At 30.6% G+C, this 13,506-nt stretch overlaps 1 protein-coding gene across 1 annotated transcript in view; it reads right to left on the bottom strand.

The window, feature by feature from the left end:
* The window catches only part of LOC118182758 (latrophilin-like protein LAT-2), a 71,758-nt gene extending 58,646 nt beyond the window's left edge, over positions 1–13,112 (bottom strand). The window contains exon 1 of the mRNA XM_085818343.1: positions 12,909–13,112. The gene's annotated coding sequence lies outside the window, so the exon portion shown is untranslated. The remainder of the gene's footprint in view (positions 1–12,908) is intronic.
* Positions 13,113–13,506: the final 394 nt, after the last annotated feature.

The raw sequence follows: 13,506 nt of genomic DNA, 5'->3' as shown, positions 1-13,506 counted from the left end.
CAGTCTAAGACTGATGCCTATGAAACACCCGCATCATTAACATAAATCACTATTATAAATTCTTGAAAAGAGATAGGTGATCTCATGTATCATCCACAACACATGACAAAATACTTACTAGTGAAACGAAATGAAAATATTTAAAATTTATACCCTACATTACAAAATTATATTATGAAATACATATTATTTAAAACAAAAAATGATTATCAGTACTTTAAAATAATTATAAAACGAGTATCAATTATTTAAAATAATTATAAAATGAATATTAATTATAAAATGAATATAAGTTATTTAAAACCATGAGAATTTGTGAAAGGGTATGTGAATTTATCGCACTGTGTTATGATGGTGGCATCATGAGCTACTTAATTTTAAACTCGCATAGCCTAGCACCCGATCATGTACATCTCAAAATCCAAGTTATGAGCTTGGTTTTTATTATTTTGCACTTTGTTTTGTGAATTTAACAAGTTTTTTATATCTTTCTATTCTCAGAGGCGGTATTTTGTCATTGCACAGTCTCAGATTTTATATCGCAAACTAAAGAAAGCATTTGTCATTCCAAATGAAGTGTGATTCACCACTGAATTTTAAAAATTGTATTTTTCAAGACTTTTAGAGAAGCAGCCGCCAAATATATATATATAAAAAAAAACTACGAAAATTACTTTTTAAACTGCCGATTAAAGAAATTAATGATTTTATAAGCTATATTATTTCTGTTTCTAATACACTTTCACATCCATACTTAGAAATTGAATTTTCTATTTGATTTAATTAATTTTTTATTTATTTACTTGAAAAAGTTCCTTAAGATCGCTTTCAATAAGTTCTTCGCTTTGGCAATATGCCAATCTTGTTCGTCTTGACGTTAGAACATTTGCATATACCATCATTCGAACTCAAAGAATAACATAAGAAAATTTCAATACAATTGGAAATTTGCGTTTTAGGATTGGTAGAAGGATTGGATTTTATGCTTTGTTTACACTCTATCGCATGTTTAAAATATTCGGTGTTCTGTTTTTATATTGTTCTAAATATAAATAATTCTTCTAAATAATAGTATACTTCTAAATAATTCTTCTTTTTATATTGTTCTAGTTGCGTTCTCAGTTTTTATATTGTTCTAAATACTCATATTTATTAACTAATATTTCTATAATATTTAGTAATAGCATTTTCTCCCCTATCTCTTAACCGAGATATTTTCTATTATTAAACTGAAAATATTTATTTAAATGTTTAGTTCAATGTTCGAAATTTATTTACATTTTATTCATTAATTTATCTGGTTTTTTTTTTCTGCAAAGGTATTAGACAGCGCAAGCGAAAAGTGAATAATATTTTGATACTTTTCGAAGACAATGTGATTGTTTTTCAAGGGCCATACTTTCATGCAGCGATTTAATTGTTATATAAGCAAATAGGGCGGATACCCTATGGGCTAGTTGGCCATTAAAATTATAGGCACTGTTGACCATTAAAAAAACCCTATAGGCACTGTTGGCCATTAAAATTGCAACACCATAAAAAATAGCAAAATAAAAAAAAAATAATAATAATAATAATAAAATAAAAAAAATATTGTACGTAAGCAGTATGGCATGAAGACAAAATTATTAAATTTATAAGCATTTTGGAGGTTTACAATGAAAAATTAGTAGAAACAGCTGCCACTCCTAGCAGCTAAAACTGGGATTGGATGATAGAAACGGGCAACACATTCCATGCTGCTTCAAGTATGTGTCATACTTCATCAACCATATTAGTGGGAGAGGAGTGGCGGGCCAGTTTCTCAGCAACCCCATGACCAGATGTTTTCAATGTGTGACAGATCTGGAGACCGTGCAACCCAGGGCAACTATCGAATACCCTGTGTACACTGAGGAAGGTTAGAGTACGACGTGCAATATGTTGCATTATCTTGCTGGAAAATGGCGTTTGTGTGCCTCGAAGATAGGGCACAACCACTGGACGTAAATGTACCAATATGTGTTCAAATTACCGTCGATCCGAACGGGAGATGTGAGCAGAGCTAAATTTAAACTTGATAAGGCCCTAAGCTATTTGAGATATGGGGCCCTTTATAAGTCTGATATGATATATTTTAATTCTATTTATGCTATATTTTAATTTTTTTTGGGGGGGGGCAAAAATTTTGTCTTCATGCCATACCATTTATTTGTCTTCATGCCATTTGTTTACGATGGATTAATTATACTTCCCTGCTTTTAAAGGTCTGATTAAAATTTGTTAATATTATCAAAAAAGGGATCTATTTTAAAGATCCTAATTTTTATTTCATTTCAGGAAAGCATGGGAAAATAAAACTCTCAGCATGGATCACGAAACCAAATAAAGCAAGAAACAAACAAAAATGAACAAAAAAAAAAAAAAAAAAAAAAAAAAAAAAAAATTCTGGCCAAAAATGTGAAATTATGATAGCAAAATAATTCCTAACAAATGAAATTCTATTATGACCATAATTGATTAAAATGATAATCAGTGATCGCAGTGATTCGTTCTACTGTTTTTCTAAAGATAATTAAATTAAAAGAAATGATTATTAAGCTCCAATAAATAATAATATTTAAACTGAAAATAGAAGAAAGTATGTATTATATCTAAATTCGATTTTACAGCACTGGGGATTTTTATAATTCTTGTATAACTCTTTTCAACCGAAACAAGTGTTGCCATAGGAATAAACAGGAAATTAATTAATTTGTTCCTAGACCACAGGTGATTGCTTATTTAAATTTTACAATATTACTTTATGCATAGTTTTATAACCCAAATGACGGATATCATTAAAAAAAGATCAGAACAATATTATTAAAGAGATAATATGAACGAAAATTTAATTTTACTATGCTTGTGAAAAGGAGACGACATATTTGGAAAATGATGAGGAAGATGTGATTGGATGTGAACATTCCATTCATAAAAACATCAGGTAACTAATTATCGTCTGAAGACGTATCTTCTTTTACTTTTCTTCTTCGTCTCTAAGCGCTACTGGATTCTGTTTAAGGCTCACTGGGCCTCTATTTGACTTAAAAGTTATCCGATGTGATTTGTTATTGCCTAAACTTTAAATTGTGTTTAATGTGAGACATGGCTTTGCCAATGAAAATGCTTAATGAGGCTGGTTATTATCGACCATAAGGGTTGCAGAACACTCGTATATTACATTACATTACTACTGTATCAGGAAATACGTGATATCGATGTGCAAAATCTTAGCATCTTATCCTATTTTGCATATAAATTTCACGTATCAGAGAACTAGGGCCGTTTTCTTTGTTTCTCATCTTCTGAGGATTACTGTTGCGTAAAAATACAAAATATCAAAACCAATGTTAAATCAAATTTACTGTTTACTTACATTTAACCAGGTTTCAGAGTTGATCTTAATCAATACACTAGTTTCTGTCATAATAAGGATCTTTAACTTTCTTTTTCATGGAATTCCTCTTCCAAAAAATAATATACAAATAGAATGGACCGCTGAATTTTTTATTTTCCATAGTTAAGTTACACATTTCCAAAAACCTAAAAACATCTACATCGCTTAAGCGCTGTTACTCAGAACTCTCTAAAATTACTAGTTCATGATTTCGTAACACTTACTTTCATAATCGCCTTTTATTGCTCTTTCTGGAAATGCTTGTAGTTCTTTCCCGGTAAGCTCACCTTTACGGTCTTCTAGTAACTTCTCCACGTCTTCATTATTAATTTCCTAATCCATGGTTTTGCTTAGAAATACAATGTTATAGATAACAAATAAGTCATAAGTGCTCAAAGTCTCTATGCCAGCAAACCAATTTGGCCATAATTTCTTCCAGGCCGAAGTTATGGTTCTGTATGTCACTTGAAGCCAAGTTTTATTAATTTACAGAAGGCCCTGAGCGTTAATCATGTGACGTAAATTATCCCAAAGCACTATGAATTCGTATTCAGTTGACGTTGAGTGTTCGTAACTCGAAACTCCTTACGTCATCCATGGAGTTTGTTTGGATAATTTTTTTCGTGAACCGCATTGTTTGTGAAGTGGCGCGTTAGCTGTGCGAGGCTCTTCTCTATTTTGTGCTACAAGAAACAAGCTTATGATACCCCTTGCCTTAAAAGACACCGTGAAATCGGCGCTAAAGTGCAGACTCTTGTAAGAAAAGTTAAATATATAGCTACTGTGTTAATGCATCAAACTGAAATGACTGAACTGAAAAGAAAAGCATCTGTCTTAGATAAAGGCAAAATAAACTTTTGAACAAATACCTCCCACCGAAGAATTCTTTCATAATATCTCTGGACTGTTGTCATACGGAATATCCTCTGACTATTTGATTCTATTTTATTCAAGTAGCTTTTACTATCTTCTCTAAAAGAAATAATAAACTGTTTTAAACCGCCAAAGATTTAGAGAAACGTTCAAAAGTATTCTTAAAGGAAATAATAAATACTCTTACTTTTCTGTTCCGTTTAAAGAACGACTGGGAGAAAGAGTTTCAAGTAAGATTTACCATAACATCCTATTGGTAAAAATGTAATTTATACATTAAGAATAATATTTAGAACAACATTTTGCACGGTATGTTCTTCCGATAAAAAGAAATCTGTTCTTTTGATGACAAGCTATATCTTGGATTCAGAAAAGCATTAAATTATTCTACCATGCTAATGGAAAGTAGAAAAATAACAACATTAAAAGGACAATCCTTATGAACTTACATGCAGATAATAGAGCTTTAAGCGCCATAAATAATTCTCATTTAGAATTATCACGCAATTTAAGTCTCTTGTGCCTACCAAAATTCCAGCTTCAACAAAGCTTCCCAAATAAGTGGAATTCATTACTAAACAAATGCACTTCCCTTCTATCCTAATAAAAGTAAGGGGATTTTTCTCAATAAGCTTTTCAGTTAAGTCTAATCTAGTGGGACACTATCGTGTCAAGGTTTCAAATAATGCCAGTATTGATTAAAAGATTCTAAACTTCTTACTGCTAGTGAGGTTGCAGTTACGACTCGCTACAACATTTTGGGTTTTTTTTTTTTTTTTTTTTTTAATATATTTTCCTTCTCTTACCCTTTCCTTCAGCATAATGACATTTGATGGATCGTCCATTACCGGAATCTGCCATTTAATGCAATGGTAACTTTTTAAAAATTGACGTTAGTTTCTTTTGAAAAGGATATTCATCGAGGGCCCGTAGTATAAGCGTGAGGCGTAATATGTTACAGTCATAAAAACAAGATATAAATACTGGATTTGTTTTTAATATGTTTTATATTAATAGGGTAGTTTGCGTCTCAAAAAAGATTAAAAACTTCCTCCCACGTAAGTTACGCAATCTGCCAGGTTACTGACAGTATTTTCCTCAAATTTATTTTTCACGAATCGAATTTCCTTCGCTAATTCTTCGCTCCTGTGCTTTTGTAAGAATACATTATTATCTAAAAAATTGCATCCTGAAGACATGATTACGTCTAACATCAAAAAAGAACAAAGGGTTCAGCATTAAAAATTTTAAAAAATTTTAATGTGAATCGTTGGAAAAATTAAAAATAAAACTTAAATATAGATTCTGTACCAGCTGTGTAGCGTATGGTGTTTGAAACATCCTCTATTAATTGCAGAAAATTCACGAATATTTGTATAAATTACTTGGATATATTAATATCTTCCAACTCTAAAAGTTTTGCATCTCATATCACCCAGTATATCATATAAACTCTCTGTTTTAAATTTTTAGCTTTCATTAAAGAAAATATTTCCCCCTCGAAAGTAAATAATTAAATTTATTGCATTAATCAAACTTTAATTATCGTTGTGAATTTATTGCATTAATGAAGTTAAATTACATTAAATCATATTGTAAATAAGTCAGTACCCTATATCATGCATCATAAAGTAAATTTAAGTCAGTTTGAAGTTCTTTTGAAGTAACATCGCCCGCAGTGCTAAAAATCTCCCAGAAACTTCCGCTTTCCTCGCGAAAACCATAGATTTCTTAATGTTATATTACTATTGAAAAAAATACAACTCCATTTTGACCAGTAAAATAAGGAAGTCCCTAGGGAATTTTTTTTCTGGGAGGAGGAGAACAGTGATCAAGAAGCCCCTGAAGAAGTGAAGAAGCAAGGCATAGTCAAGCCAATCAAGCTGAGATTAGAGAAAGTCTCATCTTTGAGTTAAAACAGCACTCTGAATAACGGTTAATAAGATTATTAACGCAGTTGTATAGCTATCATGGAAAAAACGCCAATGATGTCGCTTAAATTCTTAAACGAAGGCTCATAATCTGATCCCTCACGATTCTTCAGATCCGAATCTCTCAAAAATGAAAAACTGCGATTAGGTTTTCACAAATCCTTCTGACGCAGTGAAGAAAATCGCTTATCTCATCTGCTGTGAATTATGCTATGCTCTATGGAAAATTCATAAAAGTGGTATTCCATTCCGCCTTATTGTATCAAATTTACGCACTGCCTCGTACCCATTAGCTAAATATTTAGTTTCTTCCGACTTTGTTAGTTAATAACATTTACATCATAAAATTCAATAGTGTTTATAAAAGAGTAAAAAGAATTTCCCTAGAAGTTTCATCATGGTTTCTTTTGGTTTAAAATCTTTATTCTCGAATGTTCTAGTGAAAAATGCACTTAAATGTCTAGGAACGAGACTTCGAGAATTTTATTTCTTCTGTATCGAAATCAGTTAATTTCCCTTACATAACTCTGTCTAAAAGAAAAAAGATTTTATTTTCTAAAGTAAGCATTGAAGCCAAACTGAGGGATTAGTAAAGGGAAGACCTCTTGGTTCTATCCTTGCTGATATCTAAATGCATTATTATGAATAAAAAATATTTGAAACTTCCCGTGAAATTCCGCTACGTTCGCAATATCTTTACCCAGTTAGATGGTAATAAAGATGATTTAAATAAAGTTCTTTAAGTAATGAATCACATTTATCTTGTTATTCAGTTCACTTTTCAACTGAAGACATCCAAATCTCTTCCGTTCCTCGACACCTTAATCACACGCAATATATTCAACTTCGGTAGCACTGTTTACCGCAAACTTTCGTTTATTTAATTTCCACCACATTTCAAAAGATTTTTAATCGAGTAAACAGAAGTTAGCTTTATTTTACCCCTTCTTTTTTCGTATACTTTTATACTTTAAGTTTTACTGCTCCAAATCGGCTGTTGATCAAGAACTAAATTACTTAAAAGCAGTAACTAAGGACAGAGGCTTTTCACCTAGCATTATAGTGCTGTGGTGTATTTAATTATGGCAAAGCACACTAGGGATATCTGCCTAAGGGGAGGAATGCCTTCGTGGAGGACTTTCTAAGGGAAACTGGCTCGTATCCTAGCATTATAGACACCAGCGTTTAAGATCTCATCTCAACTCATTAAAAAGCACCCTTGAATTGCTCATTTTTCACATCTCCTGTTTCAAAATAACCTAATGTTTCTAAAATATAACTGTCCTGAAGCCATCAGAAATTTTCCATTTTCTCTGGACTTAAATTCTACCGAACACATGTGGAGCGTGTTGGCGAAAGATTAGAGAAACATCATATTTCTTCGAAATCTTTACGAAAAGCAATTCCTGCGGAGGAATAGTGCAAAATGTACTCTTACAATACAAACAATTACTTGAATCCACGCCAAAGTGCATAGAAGTCAAAAGTTAGCTAAAGGATGTCCAACAAAACATTGAGGGCCCCTTTATTTCCGTGTTATTCTTAAATATAAACTGTTTGTTCAAAATGTCCGAATACGTATGTAACTATATTTTTCAGAATTCTGTGAATAAATTATTTTTTTTAAAATTAAAAACACTTTGAATAACACTTTTTAAAACAGGCAGGTTTTAGAAAAGAGGATTAATAATATACGTAAAAACGTAAGGTTACTATTAGGTAACTGATATTTGCAAATAAAACTAGAAATACAGGTGTTCAAAACAAATGTGGGCCATTTTATGTACAAATATTAATAATAATAATGCTGGTACACGAAAAAAACTTGGTGTGGCGTGGCCAATACATTATTTCACACCAATTCCATATTTTAAATAACCACGAGTAAGAGTTAAGTAAAGTACCAGATACTTTACTTGTTTAAAATAAGGGATTGGTTGATCATTTGCAAATACAGTCTAATATATTTACAAGTTTAATGGATCAATATTAATTATAAACTATGCTATTTTTTATTATACTATTCGACATTACAATGGAAAATTATATGTGCTTATGTTCTCACGCTTTCATTCGAAAATATCGCCTCATTCGTAAGACATCCCAGGCCATACAGTGTTTTGGTTTACAAGACAAACTTAAAATTTGCAATCACAGAATTTTTTAAAACAGCATATCTTTAGAACTCGCAATAGATTCTTACGTGTTGCTATACATTTTTAGTATTCGTTACATTATTAATATCTCCGATATTATTTCTTTAACTTTTTTTCTACTTAAAGAGCATGCAAATAATTATTTTTTTAGTCCGAAAGGCTATTTAGTTTCGTAACACGACTTTGCATTGTTTCACTTTTCATTCGAGTCTGTTGCCGTTCGGAAAAATGTAAGATATTTATCTTTCAAATTTATTCTGTCTGATATTGATGATGATACTTCAGTTTGCACCAAGAATAATTTACTTGGCGAGTTTCTTAATACATGGAAACCTATTTTCCTATCCCTTCCATTGTGCAGGAGCGGAAAAAAGTCAAATCGTTCTTACCTTTTTACATTGCGCATGAGCGGAAAAAAGTCATTTAACAAACCACATTAGCTGCCATTACCGCTTTCAACAAATAAGTCAAATTTCAAAACGCGCCAATGTATAAATTCACGTATATCTTCGAAAATTTTGAATAAAAAGCTCTAATTTTTTGCAAGCATACTTAGAAATACATCTACTTTAAGATGATGGTACACATTTTACAGGTTATAATTCAAAATATTTTTTCTCAAAATTATTTAAAAATACAAATTTTAAAAATAAAGCACAACAAATGGGTGAATTTTATTTAGAATTAACCGAAATTTTGAACTGTGAAAGAAGGAATCAACGCTTGATTCCTTCTTTCACAGTTCACAGTTTTTTATTAAGTATAATAAAAAAAAGAGATATTAATAAATACTTACCAAATTGAATTAACATTGAGGATCTAAAATTTTGAGAGCTAATTTTTCAAAAACTACTCGTGCCTTCTATACAAAACTTGCCAGTATTGCTTAATTTGAGGCAATCGAAATACGGAAAAAAATTGGCATTTCATATCAGAAAAAGTCCGATTTTGTGTCAAAATACCTATATTAGAACAATGCTATGTATAAATCTAATACATATCCTAAGTCGCGCTTTCGAGACATGGAAAACGCAATTTGAATTTCGTCAATCGGCCCAGTAGAACGAGAGATATTAAACTGTCCCCCCTTTTTTGCAGTGTATACATTCATATAATATCCTATAAAATATTTCGCTGCTTCACCTAGTCATCTCTATCGATACTGATTAATACATTAAACTTTAAAAATGTCCTTTTGGGCGATCGTTAGAATTTATTTTTTGTTTCGCATAAATTTCTTTTTTGATTTTTAAAAAGTGTATCCCTTCTCCCCGAGGCTTGAGCATTCTAAAAATGGAAGACAAAAACTAAATAATGATTGATAACTACTACCTATAAAAATAGAACAGAAACAACTAAATAGGATAATAAAACACATGTAATATATTATATAAGATATATCAACACATAATATTTTGATTAATATAATAAATATTTCAATTTCTTTAAATAAGACACAGGGTTCTGATATTTGGGGGCAACAATTTGAAAAGTGAACCGACAATTATAGTGAACCAAGCAAAATTAACAGACCTTCTGGGCTAACGCCCTTCGGGCTAATCATATGTATTATTTCTTGTTTTAAATCAAAATATTAATGCATTAATTTATTTAAATGATGCTTTGCTTTATCTATCCGACGGCTCAAATTCATAGGTACTGTCATTTTGGGCCAGATTTCATAATCAAAATCATCCATGAGGCTGCAAATGTATTTTCACAAAAACTCTTTAAAATTATCGTCTGTAAAATTACTTTCCATGATTTTATGATCTAGCCACACATCGTTTTCAAATTCGATCACTGAATTTTACTTCTAAGCCTCACGTTTTAGTTATATTAAAACGTTTACTCTATGTAAAATCTTTTTATTTTATTTTTGTGAAACGTAAAGCAAGACGTCAAGTGATTGTAAGATTTAAGAGCTCCGGATAATAATAGCCGTATTTGTTTCTTAGGCAGTCTCTTACACTTCTTCATTTAAATCACCTCATCTACTGATCCTTTTTCTGTATTTTCTATGGATAAAATATTTGAATTTTATCTCCCTCCCTCCCTAAAAAAATAACGAAAATATGCAAAGAAATATGGCAAGTTGGATTTACATTAAAATTTGATGACGATATTCACAAACTTATAGCATATTTTCATTGTTGGCTGGATCAGGGCTTAATTTCAGCTCAAACTCATCGGATATTTGCTTCGGTAATTCGCAGTTCTTGAGTGAGTTTCCTAAGTTTTGATTTCAGACGGTGCCATAACTTGTTATTTTTATTTCAATCACCTTACATTTCTTTTATTATTTCATTTGATTGTAATGATAATTTTTTTTAAATTTATTATAATTTACTCACATCTTTCATTTTTTAAAAATTTTAAGATATTTTTATTTTAATTTTTATTTTTCACTCAGCCTCCAGCATGTTGCCATTCTGTAAAGCTTTAAAATATTTAACTTTTCTGTATGGAAAAGTTTGGAAAGTTTGGAAAAGTTTGGAAAGTTACTGAGCAAACAACTAAGCGATCTAAAAGCAAGAAATACAGTTCGTAAAAATAATTTTTCTTCTACTTTCTTAAATCTATTTTTTAATTTGATTGAGTCAAATTAAAAAATAGATTAAAGTATTTGAAGTGAGATTGGTGACGTGCGATGCTGAGCTTAAGAAAACATTAAGAATCTGTCTAGTGCGACTTTAAAATCTGATTACTTTCAGATTTTTTATTCCTTTGTTTATTATTAGTCCAAAGGGATTTGAATCCCGAAGGACTATTAGTTTCGTTTTGGCATTTTGCGTCGGACTCATAAATGTCGGTTCACTTTTCAAACTGTTGCCACAAAATGTTAGAGTCCTGCATTATATTTGAAGAAATTAAATAATGAAAAATCTGCATAACTGTATGTATATTTCTAGTATTGTGATAAAACAACGGTACATAGAGTCATCGAATTTTGAATAACGTAATCCTCCAACGAATATGAGCATGTGGAAGACCAAATTTGAAATTTGAAATTTGAAATTTGTTTTATGATCGATTTCCTATTTTTTAAAACTTTGACGAATTTTTGATTAACAAACTCAAGGATTTCAAAGCGAGCAATGGCAATGTTGTGCAGAAAAAACATTTTTATCTCCAGCGCGTGAGTCTCTGTATCGGAAATTCTAAAGATATGCTCGTTTTAAAACTATTTTGCGATATTGCTGTTGCACTGGATCTTATGGTTTAAGTGCGAGGAACATGATATTTAATAAAGAAAGGTAACACACAAAATGTTAAAAAACGCCCCTTTGGACGTAATTTAAAATTTGAAACATTTCAGATTTTTTTTATTTTATTTTATTTATTTATTTTGTTTACAACTTTTGGCGACTTTCCTTAGGGTTCTGTTACTTCAGATGTTAGAAATTAGGCCCTGGGGTTGATGATGGGGTCATTGATTACGGCGAAGAACATGATATCTTGAGAAGGTTGCCATCTTCGAAAACATTCTGTGAGAAATTAGATAGTATTCAAATAGTTTTATTAAGAAGTTCACGACAAACAATTTTTCTTTAATTTATTAGATTTAATATTTCCATTAGTAGTTATTTTCTTCCATCGAAACGAACTGATAATAGCAAAACCATTCTATCATTTGAATGACAGAGACCCACGTCAGATCGCCTTACAAAAAACTTGGACCTTTATTTTAACTAGCACCATATAATCAGAGGTATATCGCACTATTTTAACTAGCATACTTTTCTAGCATTTACAGCTTAAATTTATTTATTACACACTATTTATATGTATATATATCACAAAATGTTTTATTTAAAAGGGGATTGTAATTGACTCTGACGTATCCTCCTCTAGAAACGTTATATCAGAATTGATTGAATTCCTCTTCTTTTGTATTTTTTTCTGGTTTTGGTATGTTTTTTTCTGGTTTTTGCAATTTTTTAGGTTTTAGTTTCACATTTCTTTAATTCTTATTTTGCCTCTTTATTGAATATTTTGAAATTTATTGGTATTGAATTTCACTTTTTGAGGATCTTTGTGTAAAATCGGTTCTAAATTTAAATCGGTTCTAATTTAACATAGTTGAATTCAAATCTAGTTTTATTATGACTTCATTTAGCTTCACATAATAGCAAAATAACTGTTATGAAATTACACATAATAAACACTTTTAATTTTATTTACTTTTTTAAAAAATTTCATAGAGTAGAATAAAAGAAAAATATTACTTCTACATTAGATTTAAAGAGTGGAATAAAAATCAGAAAAGTAGTTAAAACCATGGCAAATAAAAATTAGCTAGAGTGATATAAAAATTATATATTTTTTCTGATGACCTCTTAACATAATCTTTCTGATGTCAGGAATAATGAAACCAAAATTAAAACGATCATACTTATAATTCTTTAAATGATTCTAAAGAAATGTCAGCAAAAATTTGGACAGACAAGTTTTATAAATTTTGCAGTAAACGAAAATTTCTAAAAAGTATGAAAGTAGTTTTTCTAAAATCAACATAAATTCTCTTACCATTTTCCTCTCTCATGCAAACGAGCTTTCGTATACTGTATTTTTCATTGCTCATTTCCCTCAAGTATTTGGAAGATTATATTACAAGAAGCGGTAGACCTAATTAGGAGGAGCCATTATTTTCTAACTCATGTCTGTAACTGAACGATGCATTTGCGTAAAAGGAGATCTAAATCTTTTTCGTCCGAATTTGAAAACTCAATATTCGCAATGGTTGCTTTTAATGGAATGTTTTCCGATATTTCAAAAGCGGTGCGAGTATTGTCGCCAAATGGCAAGTATCTCATTTTATTTACTTTGTGTGCTATAGCAACACGGATACACATCGCCAAATTTCAGGGAACAAACTCAGCTACGGAATGTGTATTGAGTCAGCATCTGGCGCCCATTATCGCCAGAACTGCTGAATTAGTGTAAAATTTTGAACCTCAAAATTCAGCTTTTCGAAGATTTTAATAAGTTTTTGCATTTAGTTTTTGAACTATATGAACTTGCTGGTATGCTTTTAAAAGTAATGTAGCGTGACATATTACATCCAATTTAATTAGAACTTAATTTAAAACAGAGGAAAAAATTATACGCAAGGAAAAAAACGTTG

The sequence above is a fragment of the Stegodyphus dumicola genome, chromosome 6 (genome assembly GCF_044657685.1).
Source record: "Stegodyphus dumicola isolate Sdum_Otavi_A_Nest chromosome 6, ASM4465768v1".
In the NCBI taxonomy this organism is placed as follows: domain Eukaryota; kingdom Metazoa; phylum Arthropoda; class Arachnida; order Araneae; family Eresidae; genus Stegodyphus; species Stegodyphus dumicola.
This window is presented reverse-complemented; position numbering and strand designations above follow the sequence as displayed.